Source organism: Pelophylax lessonae (assembly GCF_965119305.1).
Source record: "Pelophylax lessonae genome assembly, chromosome: 13".
Classification (NCBI taxonomy): Eukaryota; Metazoa; Chordata; class Amphibia; order Anura; family Ranidae; genus Pelophylax; species Pelophylax lessonae.
The window spans coordinates 19,803,222-19,823,097 of NC_138780.1; the positions used below are offsets into that span (position 1 = coordinate 19,803,222).

Here is a 19,876-nt window from a genome sequence, read left to right on the forward strand (position 1 = left end):
TCTGGCAAAAGACTGATCTTCAAGTCCAAAAAAGGAATTTCAAATTTATTGAAAGAATGGGTGAATTTTAGATTCATGTTATTGTGATTTATAGCTGCAAAAAAGAGCATCAGATCCTCTTGAGTTCCCGTCCAAATGATGAGCAGGTCATCAATGAATCTGTGCCAGATAAGTATATATGACAGCCATCTATCCATATTTTCTTCAGAGAAGACCAGTCTTTCCCAAGCGCCAAGGTAGAGATTGGCGTAAGAAGGTGCGCAGCAAGTGCCCATCGCAACCCCCTGAATTTGCAGGTATATTTGATCAAGGAAGGTGAAATAGTTTCGGGTGAGTATAAACCTAAGGAGTCTGAGAACAAACTCCATTAGGGGCCAGGTAGTGTGGTCCTGCTCTTTAAGGAAGGACTCCGCCATCCGAATGCCCTGGTCGTGCGGGATACTTGAGTACAAGGCCTCAATATCTATGGCAACGAGCAGGGCATCCGGAGGGACGTGAATCTCTTCCAAATGTTTGAGCAAGTCAGTGGTATCTCGAATATAAGACGGAAGTCTCACAACATGTGATAACAAAAAAGAGTCCACATACCTGCTGGCATTCTCAGTGAGTGATTGGTTTCCCGAAACAATCGGCCTACCGGGGGGGGCGCTCAAGGTTCTTGTGTACCTTAGGCAAGGTATAAAAGGTCGGGGTCTTGGGATGTTTGGTATTCAAAAAATTATAAGTGTCTCTCTCAATCAAACCATCGGTGAAGGCATTTGAACATAACAATTTAAATTCATGGATGAAGTCCTGAATGTTATCGGGAGAGATAGGAAGGTACCAATCTTGATTATTCAAGACCTCAAGGCACATGGTTTCATACTGAGAAGGGGACAGAACAACAATGTTACCACCCTTGTCAGCTGGTTTTATCAGAATATCTTTATTGGTTTGAAGTTGCTTAAGAGCCTCTGTCTGCTCAGGACTTAAATTACTGGGTATGGAGGGCCACGTCGTTTGTTTGATTTCTGATGATACTCTTTGGACAAACGCCCAAATATTGGGGTTGGTCGTCAAGTCGGGGAATTTCTCCGACTTGGGCTTGAACTTGCCGATCTTGGAAGAGTGAACCAAGGTCGATGAGTTCGTTACCTGAGAATCGATGGAATCTATAAAGGAGCAAACTTCGGTGTTGCCCTCTTCATAAAGGAGAACCAAGTCTCTAAGTGCTCGGCTTTCTGCCATAGTGAGGTGCTTGGTCTGCTCCGCTAGTTGTTTCTCTTGGTATATTAGCAATTTATTTGATCTTCTCAGTAATGTTTATCTTCTCATAGCCTTTTTTAATGAACCTCTGGCCAATCATATAAGCCTGTTCGTAGTAGTCTGCCAGATCTGTACAATTCCTCTGCAATCTAACTAGTTGGCCTTTGGGTATATTGAGTAACCAAGGCAAATAATAACAACTCCCCAAGGAAATATAACTATTACAGTCTATATTCTTGAAGAAAGTACACAGCTACTCCTTCTGTAGCCTCACCATCATGCGCAGAGGAGTCATCTGAATTATTCGATAGTGTCAGTTACATGATGCTGGAGGATGAGCAGCAATTTGAATGATCTGATGTTGGTTCCCAGGTTGAGGAATGGAATACGTGAGCCTAGAGAGAGGGGGTGACAATGACAGACAAGAAACTAGCAGTCATGTTCCAAAAGCTGCAGCATACTGCTCAGTTTGCTCCAGTGACGAGGAGGGAGAGGATGATGAGATCACTGACTGTACTTTGGTGCCTGAGAGAATAGAGGAGGAAAGTGAGGAGGAGCCATCTGACACCCGCACTGGCTTCCCCGCTGATGAGGGGGGGCGGGAGCGCGCCGCCGGCAGTGCGCGCTCGCCCCCCAGCTCCTCCTTGACGAGCGCCGTACATGTACAGCGATTTGCCTGGGAGAGCCAGCCTGCCGAAGTACATCTGCGGCAGCTGGTCATCAATTGGTTACGGGCAGTCACCCTATTGCATCACACCACAGAGCTCCACAGGAGCAGGGCACTGGAAACTCCCCGCTAACTTCCAAAAGTTCATTGGGGTGGGTTTTTTCAACACATGTGCAGTAGACCGCAGCATTGCTGTTTGCAATCTCTGTGTGAAGCGGAACAAGCATGGCTAGAACACCAGCCGCTTGGGCACCACATGCTTGACAAGACATACTGTATGACCTGCCATGCATTTAATTGGTAACAGCACCTGAAAGACTCACATCATAATAAAATGCAGACTTCTCCTTGCTCCTCATTTTCGATCTCTACCCCTACTATACCTCAAGACCTCTCAAAAACCTGCACTGAGAGGGATGATGGTATAGCAATGGGTGCTACAGGTACTTGCACCCAATCTGCTAGCAGTACACCACCTGTTGATTTTACCAGCAGGCAAATTTCGCTACCCCAGTTGCTGAACTATAAAAAAAATTACTGTCTCAGCCATCCACATGCTCAGCATCTAAATGTTAGCTTGGCCAAATTTCCAGCACTACGGCTGTCTTTTCATCTGGTAGACTCTTCCCCGCTTTCGTGAATTTGCAGAATGTGCTGTACCCCCAGTGAAAGGTTCCAAAAAGAAATTTCTTTTCACGTAAGGCTATTCCTGCTCTGTACCAATATGTGGAAGGCAAAAGTTGTGGCCTCGTTGGACAGAGCGGTCAGCAGGAAGGTTAACATTACTGCTAACTCATGATCCAGCAGGCATGATCAGGAACATTACATTTCCTTCACGGATCACTGAGTACCTATGCTGGCAGCTGGGAAGGATGCAGGATATGGTTCAGTGCTGGAGCTTGTTCTGCCACCATGCCTCCAAAACATGGTGATTCTGCCACATCTGTCTGTTCCACTCCTCCTCTTCTTCTTCCTCTATGGCCTCTTCTGCTGAATTGTCCTCTGAACCAGCAGTGCTCTCTAAGTGTTTTAAGGGGCTACGCAAGCAGTCAAGCTAAAAGATGTCATGCAGTGCTTCAGTGGGTCTGTCTAGGGGACAGGAGCCACACCGGGGCAGAGATTCTGTCACCTCTGCAGGGGCAGGCTCAGAGGTGGTTGACGCCACGGCAGCTTGAGCCAGGAATGTTTGCATGAGACAATGGCACCAATCTTCTCTCTGACCTTTGACACAGACACTTGACACATGTTCCATGCTTGGCACATGTCCTGAATTTGGTGGTGCAGGTACCTGGGCTTACAAGATCTTCTGAGGCAGGCCAGAAAAGTCTGTGGCTATTTCTGACGGTCATACAATGCCAGTGCTCGGCTGGCTGACATTCACCAGGAATTTAACCTGTCCACCAACCACCTCATTTGTGACATGCCCACCAGGTGGAACTCAACATTGGCAATGCTGCAGCAGCTGCACATGCAGCAAAGGACCATCAATGAGTACCTGTGTGAGTATGGCACAAGGACAGGCTCAGGGGAGCTTGGCATCTTTTCACCACACCAGTGGCTGCTGATAAAGGATGCATGCACTGTCCTGTCAAAATTTGAGGAGGCCACAAGGATGGTGAGCTGTGACGATGCATGCATCAGTGACACTGTCTCTCTAGTCTTCCTGCTGGAGCACACACTTCATGGGATCATGGACAGGGCATTTGAGGCAGAACAGCTGGAGGAAGAGGAGGACTTCCTTTCTTCACAAGGCCCCCTTTATGCAGATAACATTCCTGTGGGGCCACACAATGCACAGGAGGAAGAGAAGGAGGAGGAGGATTTTGGCAGCATGGATGTAGAGGATAACATACAGCAGTCTTCTAAGGATGGTTTTCATTCCCAGAAACCCCAGGTGTTGTACTTGGCTGGGGAGAGGCTGCTCCTGACAATGTCATATATAGTGACCCAGAGAACTCAGAATCTCATGCCTCCTCAAACTTAGGCTGCATGAGCTCCCTGATGCTGCAAAGCCTGTGAAAGTACCCAAGGATTTGTGGTATCAAGGAGAGGGATCATTACTGGTTGGAAACCCTTCTTGATCCACATTACAAGGGTAAAGTTGCAGAGCTCATCCTGCCTTCGCAGAGGATGAAACATCTTGAGGATGCCTTGAAGAACAATTTGTGCACACTGGGAGGTTACCATTTCCTGTAAAACGTGCTTCTGAGACTTCATTCAGTCAAAGGAGGAGCGGTGGAGAAGGCAGCCAGCTGACCAATGCTTTTAAACAATTCTTTAGTCTTCAGCACCCAGGGCTGCCAGGTTAAAGCAACCATCAACAGTGTCTGCAGCATATGGTGCAGGATTATCTAGGGGCAAGAGCAGACTTGGAGACCTTTCCAACTGAGAATCCACTGGGTTACTGGGTCTTGAAGATGGACCACTGGTCAGAACTTGCTCAATATGCAATCGAGCTACTGGCCTGTCCTGTTTCCAGCATTCTTTCCGAATGGACATTCAATGCTTCTGGAGGTTTTGTGACTGATAAAAGAGTGTGTCTGTCCACAGACTCTGTTGACCGGCTGACATTTATCAAAATGAATCAGCCCTGGATCAACAGCAGCTATGATACTGATGTAACTGATTGAACTTGCTTGGGATCTGGGATCCCTTGAAGACTGCCTATGCTGCCTATCCTATTCCTGAATCTTGATTATGCTAGCTTGGTTTATGGCACCACCAACACCCAAGTCCCAATTTTTCTGCACCTGTATGACAAGTACATGTAATTTCAATATTTTTTCAAATTTTTAACAGCAGGGCCTGTTCCTGCACCCAGCAAGAGTTATGCCTCGTACACACGCAACGATTATCGGCCGCCCGATCGGTCGACTTTTGTCCAGTGTTGTTGTGTTAGTTGAAATGTGCTCTAGACTGCACACGAATTTTCTCGGCCAACAAAAACCAACTTCAGAAGTGATGTCCTGTGCTGGTTTACTTTCCGTGTGTTTTTTCTTCTCTGAGCATGCCCAGTCTTGCTCATCAGATTTTTGTCTGCCGAAATCTGTACTGACTGTCGGCCGTTGTGTTGAAAGCCAACAAAAATTTTATAGCCTGCACACCAGATTTTATTCGGCCGAAAAGTCGCAGTCGGTTGTCGAAAGCATCATACTAACAAGCCGAAAATCGGCTGATCAGACGTTGGCCGAAAATTCACGGCCAACTATCGGTGCGTGTGTACGAGGCATAACTGTCAGGGGTTGTAGTGTTCAGGCACCACTAGGGATGGGTGAATGGTTTTGGCCGAGTATACATTTAGCCTAAACATCGCCTATTTAGGTACTCGCCTAACATCTGAAATTTCTCGGCACTTAGCGGGATGTTCGCCCGCCGAGCGCACAGTCAATAGGTTGTTAAGGCTTCCTTGCTGAGAGCTGAATTTAAAAAAAAAATTGTAAAAAGAAAATGTAAATTAAGAAAAATTGGGGTAAAAACAGCTTGGGGGACCTTTGGGTCATGTATGGCTTTTAAGGGGAACCCCATGACAGAATTAAGAAAACAACGGCATGGGGTCCCCCCCAAAATCCATACCAGACCCTTATCAGAGCATGCAGCCTGGCAGGCCAGGAAAGGGGGGCGCAAGCGAGCGTACCCCCTCCTGAACTATACCAGGCTGCTTGCCCTCAACATGGGAAGGATGCTGTGGGGTGCCCCCCAAAGCACCTTGTCCCCATGTTGACAGAGACAAGGGCCTCTTCCCGATGACCCTGGGCTGTGGTTGTGGGGGTCTATTGGTGGGGGGCTTATCGGAATCTGGAAGCCCACTTTAACAAGAGGGCCCCCCCATCGTACTCCCAACCATTCACTGAAAAAGTGTACGAAAAAAAGAAACACACATGGCAAATCCTTTATTTAAAAATAAAAAAATTGTGTCTCCCGATGTAAATCCATTCTCAATCATCCGCCCACCGCATCCACCAACCTGAAAAAAGGAAACAAAAAAAAAAGCTCCACTCTCGGTGAACGCTTCCCGCAGACTGCCTATTCACATTTTGACAGTTCTTATATAGGGAATGTTGAGGGCATGTGGCCTGGTATGGTTCAGGAGGGGGGGGGGGGAGCCATCATTAAAATCACTGCTCCTGTAAAAATTATAGCTTTAAAACATTTTTTTGCATTGATGCATGTCCCCCTGGGCAGTACCTGGGTCCCCATAAACTTTCTATGGCAATAACTTGCTTATAAGCCTTTAAAATGAGGACTTTTGATTTTCCATGTTCGTGTCCCATAGACTTTAATAGAGTTCGAAGGTTCGCTAGACCTTTTCCCCTGTTCGAGATGTTCTGGTGCAAACCGAACAGGGGGGTGTTCGGCCCATCACTAGTTGCATTGTATAACATGCAGGTATGACTTTCATGCAACTTCTGCGGGTTAACATTGAAGTCTATGGCCCTCAAGTTGCATGAAAGTCGGACCAAAGTGGTGCATGAACTACTTTGCAGTTGCTGCAACTTTAAGTTGCATATATATGAATGGGTATCATTGGAAAACATGGAGAATGACAAGTCGTGCAACTCTGATGTCCAAAGTTGCATGACAAGTTGCACAAGTGTGCAAGGGGCCTTAATGGTTTCCATTAGCTTTGCTCACCTAGTTTTCTAGGGATGATCTGATCATTCATCATATCTATCCCCTTCTCAACAATACTGCTCAGCCCATACAAGCAGCTGAATATGTCCTATTGAGAAAGGAGAGAAGTAGTTGGGCTGTGTCTGTATTTTGTCACAATTGTCATGTATCATTAAATATATTTTCTAAGCTGGGATAGAATACAAGCTACATTTAAAGATAAACTGTCACAATAAACATATAGGATATTCCATTGTCAGCATTTTTCATAAGGTACACGCTCTATGGCTGTCTTTCTTCCTTCAACATGATACTGCTACTAACATTTTTATAGTTGGTCAAAAGGCTGGGAAACTAAAGAGGAAGCAAACTGTGGAAGCTATGGGAAAAAAAACAAAAAGCAGATGGCAAAGAACAAATCAACAGCCTGTGTCCCACATGTATTTGAATTTTTCCCTATTACTGATTACCAAGCCTTGTTCTGCACTGTGTCTGTATAGAGGCGGCCATATTGGTAGAGACAGGGCTTTGCTTCCTCATGTCAGAGACTCCAGCAAGGAGAACAGTGAGCAGCACAGTAGTGACATCACTAAATTTCCTGAAACTAGCAGTAAGAGACAGCAGTACCTTATCAGAGGCAGTTAGAGACAGCAGTACCTTAGATCTCACACAAGAGGTATACAGTGATAAGGCACTAGGCACAGGATTGCCTAGGCAGCCACACAGTTTAGGTAATAATAATAATCAAAATAATAATAATAATAATAATTAGATAATCTAGCTTTGTTTTACAAGAACTGACATATATTCAAAGAAACAATAGAATGAGTGAGGGCCACTTAAGCGAATTGGTAACCAGTCAAGGGCCACAATGAGCAGAGTGGGCAGATGAGAGGTCCGTGTCCACTCTTTATATGCAGAGCAGACAAGGACACAGTGCACTGTACTCTGGGCCCTCCAATCCTTCTTGCCGAGATGGAAGGGGACGAATCTCCTTCTGTTTTTTTTTTAGTGGATCAGATTGGCGGTAAGTAGATGTAAACGGACACAAATCTGTTTACATCTACTGCTTCATAGAGGTGAATGTAGGGTCCGATTGGGTCCGTTTGAAAAACAGACAGGCGGACCCGATCAGACTGATCGTGTGAAAGGGGCCTAAGGCTGCTTTCACACTGATGCGCTGCGGTTTACCCACACCGTGGGTGCAGCATGCCCAGGTTTACTCGCACCTCTGCCTTTCCTGCGGGTCTTTGTCATAGACTTCTATTATATCTTGCAGTGCAGGTGTGGTGCACCAACCCACAGACAATAACAGAAGTCACCCACAGGTTCACTGCACTGCACTTGTGGATCAGTTTAAAAGCAGTCCAGTGTAGCTAGTGTATCAGTGTAGAGAACAGATATGCCCATTGCTGTTTGATTTTAATAACATTTTTGATTGCTGCTTGATTTTAATTAAAAACCTCAATCTTCACCTTTTTTACAGGATTCCTGGAGGTTTCGCTGGCTGCTGCTGTCCCCCAGGGTAGGTATGGCTGGGGCTTCTACTGTCCCCCAGGGCGGGTATGGCTGGTGGCTTCTGCTGTCCCCCAGGCTACTGCTGCCGGCCGCTGCTGTCCCCCAAGGCTTGTATGGATGGAGGCTGCTGGCTGTCACCCCAGGGTGGGTATGGCTGGCTGCTGCTGGCTGTCCCCCAAGGGGGGTATCACTGGTGGCTGTGGTCCCATGCGGAGTGCATTTATTATCACTCCACCTGTGACAGGAGCCGGCGCTATACCGGAAGCATTGGCTCTGCTCTCTACTGCAGCCAAATGCTTCCTATAGCACCGGCTCCATTCTTGACTCTAATGCTCTGTGATGATGGGTCATGAACCTGCTATTTGGGCTTGCTGACACGTCATCCCAGAGCAGGAGGTGGAGGGCCACGTCAGAGGGTGCCAAGGGCCAGCCTTTGGGCACCCCTGCTGTAGACCTTCTCTGTAGTTGGAACATGCTCCCTGCAGCCCCAAAAGTTACAACCTGTAGGTGGGTAGGAGAGTCAGCAAGCAGTTACAAGCCCTGGGGCTGAAGGGAGCAAGCAAGCAAAAAAGGAGGACTTCAGCAATTGAATTTCTATGGAAGCCTAATTGCTGACTTCCAGGACAATGTGCAGCGGCTTTCACATTGGAAGGTGACTATTTTTTCTCATTAAAGGAACAGAGGGACATCAGAGAAGATATTTATTTTCCATTGTTTTTTTTTTTTTTTCCATATTTATTTTTATTGTAGTGTATGCACCAGCTTTTTTTTTTTTTTTTTTTTTTTTTTTTTCAAAAACATTTTATTAAGGAATAAAGCATACATAGCACAAAAGAACACAGCAATAAAGGGCAGGTAATAGAGCCCACAAAAAATGAACAGGTACAAAAGTGATACACCTATAAACGGTACAATGCATGTAAGGAGCAACATAAATCACAGGTAAACCCACAAAGTGTCATGTAGCAACATGGTGCGAAAACAGAGGGCCAGTGGGAGAACCAAGTGGGCGTAAGGCTAATGGAGGGGTTCGCTGGGTAGAGCGCCCACCCACCTTATGAGAACCGGAACAAGAGGGTTACCTATGATGGAGCATAGTGGATCCCCCAAGCCCGACACCCCGTAAAGGGAACTAACTGTGTCAAGGAGTGGGGGACCCACCGCATAAAAGTGGGGAATCCGGTATGCACATCTCTGAACGTGGGCGCCATAGCTGTTGCCGGTGGAGGCAGAGCCACCACAGAGTGCAAAATAGAGAGCCCTAAGTGATTTTTGAAAATGCATAAAAGGGAGGGAATGAGGAAGGGGGGCGGGGGAAGAAGATGGGGAAGGAGGCGGGTAGGGCAAATAAGGGAAACACAAAAGGAGGAAGGAAGAAGGGAAGGTAGAGGTGTGGAAAGGAGCAGTACACTCTGGAACACTACTAGCATCAGAAGAGGCAGAACGAACTGAACATCCAGGAAAGCACCCCAGAACATGGGGTTCCTCCTCAGAACAAGCTCCAAGGAGCCACTGAGTGGCCTACGAGTATCAAGTGCTCAATCGTTGGAAGTCTGGCAAGGATTGAAAGTGGGTCCAGGGTGCCCAAGTTGTACGATACTGGCGGTGAGTGTCCTTGGCCTGAGCCACTATGTCCTCCATCTCCGCCACCCTCCGAACCCTGCGAAGCCAGTCGGCAACCGACGGGGGTGAGGTGGACAGCCAATGGCATGGTACGCACATCCGGGCTGCGTTGATCAGATGCAAGGTCAGGGACTTTTTGTAGCTGGCGTAGGAGAGGGAGGTGTGGTGTAAAAGGTATTGCGCCGGTGAATAGTCAGGAGTGTACGTTGTGATACAGCAGATTAAGGCGTGGACCTCTTTCCAGAATGGTTGCAAAACTGGGCAATCCCACCATATATGCAGCAGAGTCCCCTTATGTTGCAGACACCTCCAACACAGTGGGGAATTCGAGGTGGAAAACTTGTGCAAAAGGTCTGGAGTCCTATACCACCTAGAGTAGAGCTTATAGCCGGTTTCTTGGGTCAGCACGTTTAAGGAACCCTTGTGCATGTGAAAAAGCACCCTAGACCAATCTTCCTCTGCGAGGTCCACACCCAACTCCCGCACCCACCGCGCTTGAAGAGCTTCCGTGGGGGCGTGAGAGGGGGGGAATAGCATGGAATATAAAATCGAGACCATGTGCCGGTGCGGGCCAGGGGCATCACAAACACGTTCTAGAGAGGTCAGAGGACGGCCCCATTTTGGCAGTGGCTGCGTGTGAGTCAGGAAATGGCGGATTTGGAGATAGCAATAGAAGGGAACAGAAGCCTTCGGAAAGCGCTGACAGAGGTCCTGGTAGGAGAGTAGTCTAGAGCCGTCAAGAAAGTGACGAGCTTGAAAGGGTACTTCCGAGGAAGGGCCCTTGGTAGGCACAAATGGGAGGCCAGGGGGGAAATCGGGGAGGGAATGTAAGGGAGTTAAAGGGCTGCGCTGCGGCGAGAGATCCAACTGCTCGCGAAGGGCATGGAACACCCTTAACGTAGCTCCAGTCAGGGGATTGGCTAAGGCGGGGCGTGGAATCTTGGAAAGAGCCGACCAAGGCAAGTGATGGGCTGGGAACGACGCCAAGGCTCCCTCAAGCGAAACCCAATCCTTAGACATCGAGTGGGCATGCCAATCCACCACTCTGGATAGATGGCATGCCTGATAGTACTTGAGCAAATGTGGGAATCCCAATCCGCCCTCCTGTTTAGGACGAGTAAGCAAATCCCAGCTAAGCCTGGGCTTCTTAGAGGACCACAAAAATCTAGAGCACATAAGCCTGAAAGATTTAAAAAAGGCGGGCGGTACACGAATGGGCAGAGCCTGAAGGATGTAGAGCAAGCGAGGTAGGACATTCATTTTGACAATGGCGACCCTGCCAAACCAGGAAAAACGACCCTGCATCCAGGAGTGCAAGTCCTTTTCCACTGTGTTTAAGATCGCCAAGTGATTCTTGGAATAAAGGTCGGACAGAGAACTAGGTAATTGAACGCCGAGATATGTGATTGAATGGGGGTCCCATTCAAATGGAAAATTGGATTGGCAGAGTTGTAAAAGAGAGGTAGGGAGGGAAATGTTGAGGGCCCGAGATTTGGAGTAATTGATTTTCAGATTGGAGAGATCTTGGAAATGAGCAAGAACGGATAAAAGATTGGGGACTGAGAGCAGGGGATCGGTGAGGAAGAGCAAGATATCATCGGCGTATGCCGCCAATTTGTATGTCTTGCCCTTCAAAGACACCCCTTTGATGTCTGAACTAGCTTGGATCCGGCGCAGGAGGGGTTCCAAAGTGAGGATATAAATCAGGGGGGACAGAGGGCAACCCTGCCTGGTACCGTTCGACACGGAGAAGGCGTCCGACAGGGATCCATTAACCTTGACCCTCGCAGAAGGGTTGGAGTAAAGGATGGAGACAAAGCGCAGGAACCGGTCCTTCAGTCCAAGGGCCTCAAGTGTGGCGGACATGTAGTCCCAGGCCACCCTGTCGAACGCCTTCTCCGCATCAAGGGATAAAAAGAAGCCAGGCGTACGCGATGTGGATAACCAATGATGCAGGTGAATTGCCTTGGTGGTGTTGTCCCGGGCCTCACGTCCAGGGACAAAACCAACCTGATCAAGGGACACCACCTCAGGGATGGAGGGAAGAAGGCGGTTAGCCAAAACCTTCGCAAACAATTTGATATCTGCATTGAGTAAAGATATGGGGCGGTAATTCGGTACCAACGTCGCGTCCCTCCCAGGCTTGGGAGGACAGCGACATGGGCCTCCAAAAAATGGAATGGATGGTATTGGCCGCTCTTTTCTTTTTGAGAGCTCTGGCAAGGAGCCTACCCGATTTGTTGGAGTGCTCATAGAAGAAGCCGTGAGAGAGGGCAAAATTCCTGCGAACTGATCTACCAAGGTCCTCCAACAGCTCCTGACGGGTCTTAGTGAGTTCCTCCAGGGTATCAGACGCTAAAGACAACTTATGAGAACGTTCCAGCGAAGCTATCTTGGACAGGAGCGCCTCTGTGTGGGCTACACGTTCCTTTTTCCGTTTAGAAGCTAGGGCAATTAGTTCACCGTGGATCACACATTTGTGTGCCGCCCACACAGTGACAGGACTGACCTCTGGGGCTGCATTCTCCGAAAAATACAGCTTCAGTCGGTCAGAGAGGGCCTCAACAAAAGCGGGGTCATTTAGGAGGGAGCCATCCAGGCGCCACGCACCATGGCGACGTGGTAGAGCCGCAAAGGAGAGGGTAGCACTGATGGGGTGGTGATCGGATAAGAGCATTGGTTCGATAGTCGCGGAAGAAAGAGCCGGCAACAGAGCCTGGGAGACGAAGATACAATCGATACGCGAATACCGGTTGTGTGGGGAAGAAAAAAAGGTGAAATCCTTGACGCCCGGATGGAGGGTACGCCATGAATCGTGGAGGAGTAGAGTAGTGAGCAACGTCTTGATGGACCGCAAGGCCGCATACGGAATGGACGAGGACCCCAGAGAAGTGTCCAAAAGAGGCGATAAGGCAACGTTGAAGTCCCCGCCCAGAATGATCTGGCCGGAGCAAAAGTCTTGCAATCGTTGAAGAGTAGAGCGGAAAAATGGGACTATGTGTTTGTTAGGTGCATATACATTAGCCAGCGTCAGGGCCCTGCCGTGAACGGAGCCGGTAAGGAAAAGGAAGCGCCCATTCTCATCCGCCAAGGACTCAGACACCGCGAAGGGGCAATTCTTGGACAGGAGTATGGAGACCCCCTTGGATTTAGAATCCTTGGAGGTCGCATGATAAACCGTAGGATACTGTTTAGCGTAAAGTTTTTGGACACTATCAGTGCGAAAATGAGTCTCTTGTAGGAGAATCACATCAGCCTTCGTCCGACGAAGGGTAAGGAGAAGCTTCGAACGCTTTTCAGGGATGTTCAGTCCCCTCACATTAAGGGAGTAAACCTTCAGGGAAGCAACCATGACAGAGATGATCAAGATTGTGAAAAGGAAGGGTAGGGAGTAGCACAGTGGAAGACTTGTGGGGTGGACAATCAGACACAACTGGGAGGGAGAAGGGGGAGGAAAGCACACACTGGGGAAAAAGGTGGGGGGGGTGAGACGGTGTAGGGTGGGGAAGGGACCACCACCAGACTCGAGTGACCGAGACCGGGGGAGATGGTCAGGGGAGAGATCAGAAACCAGAAAATTCAGCGGCAGGGGAAAGTGGCACTACTTGTTCAACAAATTAATATATGGCAACGACCGCTGAGCGGGGTTGGAGTAGGACAAACCGGAAGACGGGGTGAAAACCAAGTACTCACCGAAAAGAGCCCGTCCTCGAGTCCAATATAACTGGAGCCCATGTTCAGAGATTGTTCGACATGCGGAAACCAGTAAGGGAAAGAGAGGTCATGTCAACAATAAGAACAGCAATGACAACCATAACATTAATAACAGTATTGATAACCTTGCGGCCAAAGCCGCCTCTTCACGGGGGCCCAGCCTAGCATGTCGAGACCGCGACGGTGAGATGCAGCCCACCCAAGGGACGCGGCAACCGTATGGGCCACCGAGAACTAAGGCAAGGGAGGTGGGGGCTCGAGCAGGTGAGCAGAGAGGAGGAATGAGGAATGAGTGGCCATCGACCCCCCTAGAAATCCCCCTCCCGCCTCCCAGCCCCGGGTAAACCAGCTACTGTAAACTATCAACTAAATGAGGAAGGGGCGGGCAGGAAGGGGTCCAAAGCGCCCTCCCAGGGATCCCTAAGGGGTGTGTAACACAGGACGTACAAGGAGGGGAGCCCGATGGAAACCTAAAGACTAAAAACGTTGTAAGGACCATAGATATGGTCCACAGGGCAGATAAACAATAAGATAACAACAACCGAAGTGCCCAGAGCTGGCTCACATGAGCCAAGAGTTAAAACCCATACCTAAACTTAACAGGCGCCGAAGGCAACTGCAGCACCTGGGGCAACCACCTGTGCGCCGTGTCCCGAGAGCGCCCCCAGCCCGCAAAATCAAGCGGAGGTAAATGAAAGCCGCTGGAGGCACCACCCGGGGCACGGGCACAGGGCATCGACAAGCGCCGACGGGGGGCGCAGAGACACAGAGGCGATGCGGAGCGCGACCCCCGTGAAGGCACACATCCACAGTACACCCCGGCAGATCAGCCCGCGTAGAGGACACGAACATCTGAACCGCACGCCACCGCAGCCACACCAGTAGGCACCGTGGGCAGCAGCGCGCAGTCCAGACAAACGTGTGTTATCGGACATTTCACACACATAGGCAAACGTCAGAGTAACTGTGAAGCAAAAACTCTTAAACAAGCAGACAGACATGGAACCATAATGAATATGCCAGGGCATTCTAGTTCAACCAACCCACCCCATGAAGGCCCCATCGTGTTCTTCCGCTTGTGGCAACGTGCCATAACTGAGTCACTGCAAGCTGGTGAAGGGCCGGAGGCGACCCCTGGTTAGCGAAAACTCCAATGCTCTGCATCTGCGCCTCAGGCCCGGTGCGAAGGTCCCAGAACAATGGTTGCAAGCTCAAGGTGACGATGAGGGTGAAAGCAGGAGGCAACAAATACAACATCCGTGAATAGCCAGGGGGGGGGGGGGGGGCAAAGTACCGCAAACATCGCAGGAAGGATTGCAAAGAGAGGTATAAGGAAAACTTTACCAGTTCCAGCGGCAACCCTGGTAGGCATTGGTAGATCATATCCAGGCGCGTTGTCAGATGCGGAGATGGCAAGGTGTCTCCCAAGGCTTCTTCAGGCTTTGCCAGCAGTCCTGGGTGAGATGGGAGAGGAAAGAGGTACCAGAACAAGGCACTACTAGTCCAGCATTCGACCAGGAAGAAGAGGGAAAGGAAGGGTCAGCGTAACAGGAAGCAGCGTAAAACCAAGTGCTGCACCAAAGGGAGTCATCCCATAGTCGTTATGGCAGATCATTTACTTGTCCGAGCCCTGCTCCATTGGGGAGGCTTGGTAGGGCTGAAGGCGTTAGCGGGGCCAGCTCCACCTTTTGCCGGTCTGTTCCCGGAGAGTGAGCGGGGTCTGCGAAAGCGTACTTCCTGGGCATCCATTGGTTCACCCACCTGAGGCGGTTCAAGGTCGGCTGCATTCCTGAATTCGGCGTACCAGTTTGGAAGTGCCATGAAAGGAATCCCCAGAGTGGAGCAGAAATGAGGTAAGTCTTCGGGCACCCTAAGGAGGGCCGTGCGGCCCTGCAAGGACGCAGCCAGGCAAAAAGGAAACTTCCACTTATATGTTATGTTCCGTGCTCTCAGGACGTCCAGCAGGGGCCTGAGTTCACGCCTACGTTGCAAGGTTATTCCGGACAGGTCTTGATAAAGTTGCACAGGTGCCCCCTCACAGTCTATGTGTGGCCTGCCCCTGGCCTTCCGCAGAATGTCCTCCTTAAGGCGATAATCCACCAAGCAGCACACCACATCACGTGGCGGGTCGCCCTCCCGACCCCGGGGCCGCAGGGCCCTGTGGATACGCTCCATATCGATGGGGGACAGTGGGGGTCTATCCAGTAAGGAGTTGAACAGTGCAGTCACAGTGGGTGCGATGTGTTCCCCCTCCACCGTCTCCGGCAGGCCCCTGATCCGCAGGTTATGGCGCCTACCCCGGTTATCCAAGTCCTCCATGTGGCGCTGCATATCCCTCATCTGCAATAGGTGCGAGTCAGATTTAAGGTACAAGTCCCGAATGGCCACATCCTGCTGTGCAGTAGCCTGTTCTACCTCCTGCACCCGGCCTGTAAGGGAGCGGATGTCTCCCCTCAGCTCCAATATGGCCGCCCCCAACGTGTTTTTAATATCCGCGGCGATGAGGTGGAGATCCTCCATACAGAGCTGCCTCGGTGCGGGTGGAGGAGTAGAAGCCAATTCCGCTCCCCCTTGCGTAGCCGCAGCATATGACCGGGCGGGGGAGGGAGGGAGCGAGGTGGATGTGGAGGAGAGCCCGGACTGGGACATGGTTGCGGACATGGTTGCGGCCTGGGTGCGGAAGAGTTCCGGGATGCCGGGGCTCAGATTGCTCGCCCTATCCCGCGGGGATCGGGAGCGGGTGGCCGAAGAGGATCGGGCAGCCGTTGCCATCCTTACCGGCGTTCTAGCAGCAGTGCAGACTCCGAGCGAGGCTTGTGAGGACTCGAGGCGGCGGGAGCTCCGTTCTCAAGCTGCCATCTTCCAGCGCGTCCCATTTATTTTCCATTGTTATACATTGACTTATCCTTTGATGTATAATGGTATATAATTCTGAAAAATTTCGAACACATCCGGATCCTGAGGAAGCCCAGTTTGGGCAAAATGCGTCGATCCTTTGCACTGCAGGATGTGTTATGTTTTGTAATACACCATTTGTATGCTGTATTTTTATGTATTAATTTTAATATTCTGTTTTCAATAAAATTCATATATTTTTTATGATCCATTTTTTTCATTTATTGTGGGCACATAAAAATCCCACGTTTTCCTCGTCACTGGGCTTTCCCCTGCCAGACTTGGTTTACTTTTAGATTTACCTGAGCCCATCTTTTTCCAGTGGTGTTGCAGGAGATTCTCAGATACTCCCCTCCTCATTGGCTGAGACAGCAGCACGGCATGATTGGCTCCTGCTGCTGTCAATCAAAGTCAGTCAGCCAATCAGGAGAGAGAGGGTGCGGGGAGCTGTGTCTGAATGGACACAGGGAGCTGTGACTCGGTTTGGGTGTTACTGTTGGGGCCACTAAACAGGAGGGAGGGGCCAGGAGCACAGAAGAGGGACCCGAGAAGAGGAGGATCGGGGCCACTCTGTGCAAAACCAACTGTACAGAGCAGGTAAGTATAACATGTTTTTTTTTTTTTTTTATGAGACTTTCCAATCAGTTTAAATTGGACTGACCCCTACTTCTTTGTACATGTACATTAGCCACAGTTCCTTCTGCTTATGAGGCAGGTAGATGTTCCCATTTTTCGAGTTTCCTATTATTATCTTACAGGATCTGCAGGGAGACCAGTGGTGACTTTAAATACAGAATGGAATAAGATCCCCATAGGACAATCGATAACAATGACCTGTAATGTGGAGTCTCCTGCATCGTCCTATCACTGGTACCATAATAACACTGAGATATCTACAGGGATGAAGAAGACTATAACTTTCACTGCCCAGAGAGAAGACAGTGGGGAATATAAATGCCAGAACAGCACTGGTGATACAAGTGAGGCTGTCACACTTAGTGTTATGGATGGTAAGATCATCGAATATTAACCTTTATTATGTTTTCTTCATTTTTCACCATCATTAACATATTGCAACCTTTAGTTTGTCTGATTTATATTTTCTGCATTGAGTTTGTATGCTTCCATGTACTCTAATAACTCTTTAACTAGTTCAGCTCTTTTGACGTACTAGGTACGTCCAAAAAGTGAACCTTTAGCCTTGGTTCACACTGATGTGGTGCCAGCTGAACCCGTTTTGCAGTGCGATCTCCAGGAGCAGCTCTAGTGCGAGTTAGTGCGGTTCAGAAGCGAATCAAATGCATTTTTAATACAATTTGGATACAGTCAGTCCTTGCCCCTCTCTCTCCTGACATGGACCAGGAATGAGAGATAAAGAACAAAGCAAAATTAGGTACAAAAAAACCCATGGTATTATTTATAAGCAATACGCTACCATAAGAATAAAAAAATAAATAATAAAAACTGTGAAAGAGCAGCTATCACTCCACAGTGCAATCTCCATACTAATATCAATAAACCTATACCTACTAGGGATAGACCAATATGTTTTTTTCAGGGCCGATACCGATACCAGTATTTTTGCCATTGCATATCGGTGTCGGCCGATATGGGCCGATATTTTGTAGCTTTAAAGTTTTGAAAAATAAAGTACATTTTTTACACAAATCTAGCACTGAACATGTTAATTTTTGTTTAATACTTAATGGCTGGCTTGCTGGCACCCTGTGGTGGGTGACTGTCTGGCACACTGTGGTGGGTGGCTGGCTGGCACCCTGTGGTGGGTGGCTGGCTGTCTGGCTGGCACCCTGTGGTGGGTGGCTGGCTAGCACCCTGTGGTGAGTGGCTGGCTGGCACCCTGTGGTGAGTGGCTGGCTGGCACCCTGTGGGGGGTGGGTGGCTGGCACAGGGGCTGTGGGTGGCTGGCTGGTACAGGGCCTGTGGGTGGCTGGCTGGCTCGCTGGTACAGTGCCTGTGGCTGGCTGGTACAGGGCCTGTGGGTGGCTGGCTGGCTCGCTGGTACAGTGCCTGTGGCTGGCTGGTACAGGGCCTGTGGATGTGGCTGGCTGGCACCGGGCTGCTGTGGGTGGGTATATGGCTGTGATACACTTCCGCGAGACTAATCCTAACTGCAGACGAGACTGTCCAAGGCGAGGGAGGCAGCCTAAGAAGGCAGAATGACGTCACAAAAATATCGGCAATATCGGCCAGTTCCGGGGCCGATACCGATATATCGGGGAAAGTGCATATCGGTAGAGATGTACAGAACTGTTCGCCGGCGGACAGTTCCCGGCGAACTTAGCATGTTCGCGTTCGCCGCTGCAGGCGAACATATGCGATGTTCGGTCCGCCCCCCATAATACATCATTGAGGCAAACTTTGACCCTGAACTTTACAGTCAGCAGGCACATTTCCAGCCAATCAGCATACATCCCTCCCACACCCTCCCACCTCCTATAAATAAGCAAGGGCAGCATCCATCTTAGATCATTCTGAAGCAGTGTGTTAGTGAGAGTAAGGAGAGCTGCTGCTGCTGCTGTTAAGCTAGGGACAGTTAGTCAGTGTTCCTTGTCTTTCTGCTCTTGCAGTGTTCTTGGTCCACTACTGCTGTAAGGACAGCATCCTGACAGCACCCCAAAAAGCCCTTCTAAGGGCTGGTATTTGTGTAATTTTTATATATATATATATATATATATATATATATATATATCTAGTGTCTCCAAAAGCCCTTTTAAGGGCTGGTAATTGAGGATTTTTTTATTTATATATATATATATATCTAGTGTCCCCAAAAGCCCTTTTAAGGGCTGGTAATAGAGTTTTTTCTTTTTATATATATATATATATATATATATATATCTATTGTACACTGCAGTTGCCTGCCCGCTGTGTGTGAGAGGCCACAGACCTACCACAGACTGTACTGTGTGCACACCACACTCATTTCGGGTGACACAGGCACAGTACCTTGCATTTTAAAAAATATATTTTTTTTTCCTCTGTCATAATTGCAGTGAGTGCTGTGTCAGGTCCACAGAGTGCACTGTACCCACTGCAGTGCACTGCCCACCACTGATATATATACGGTGGCACAGCATCTTGTTGCAAATTGAAAAAATATATATTTTTTATTATTGCAGTTGCCTGGGCTGCCAGTGACTGTCAGGTCCACAGAGTGTACTGTGCCCACTGCAGTGCCACTGTGTGCCCACCCACCACTGATATATAAGGTGGAACAGCAGCTTGCAAAGTAAAAAAATAAATATTTTTTTATAATTGCAGTTGCCTGGGTGCCAGAGTGACTGTCAGGTCCACAGAGAGTGTACTGTGCCACTGCCCACCCACCCACTGACATATAAGGTGGCACAGCAGCTTGCAAAGTAAAAAAATAAATATTTTTTTTATAATTGCAGTTGCCTGGGTGCCAGAGTGACTGTCAGGTCCACAGAGAGTGTACTGTGCCACTGCCCACCCACCCACCCACTGATATATAAGGTGGCACAGCAGCTTGCAAAGTAAAAAAATAAATATTTTTTTTATAATTGCAGTTGCCTGGGTGCCAGAGTGACTGTCAGGTCGACAGAGAGTGTACTGTGCCACTGC

General features: G+C 49.0%; 1 protein-coding gene and 1 long non-coding RNA gene across 2 annotated transcripts in view; both read left to right on the forward strand.

Moving 5' to 3' along the window:
• The window catches only part of LOC309569753, a 39,639-nt gene extending 22,457 nt beyond the window's left edge, over positions 1-17,182 (forward strand). Inside the window, exon 4 of the long non-coding RNA XR_014226094.1 lies at positions 17,032-17,182. This is a non-coding gene — a long non-coding RNA (uncharacterized lncRNA). The remainder of the gene's footprint in view (positions 1-17,031) is intronic.
• LOC309569108 (uncharacterized protein) overlaps positions 1-19,876 on the forward strand; it is a gene marked incomplete at both ends in the record, with an annotated part of 152,652 nt that overhangs the window by 88,364 nt on the left and 44,412 nt on the right. The gene's annotated exons all lie outside the window — the stretch shown is intronic.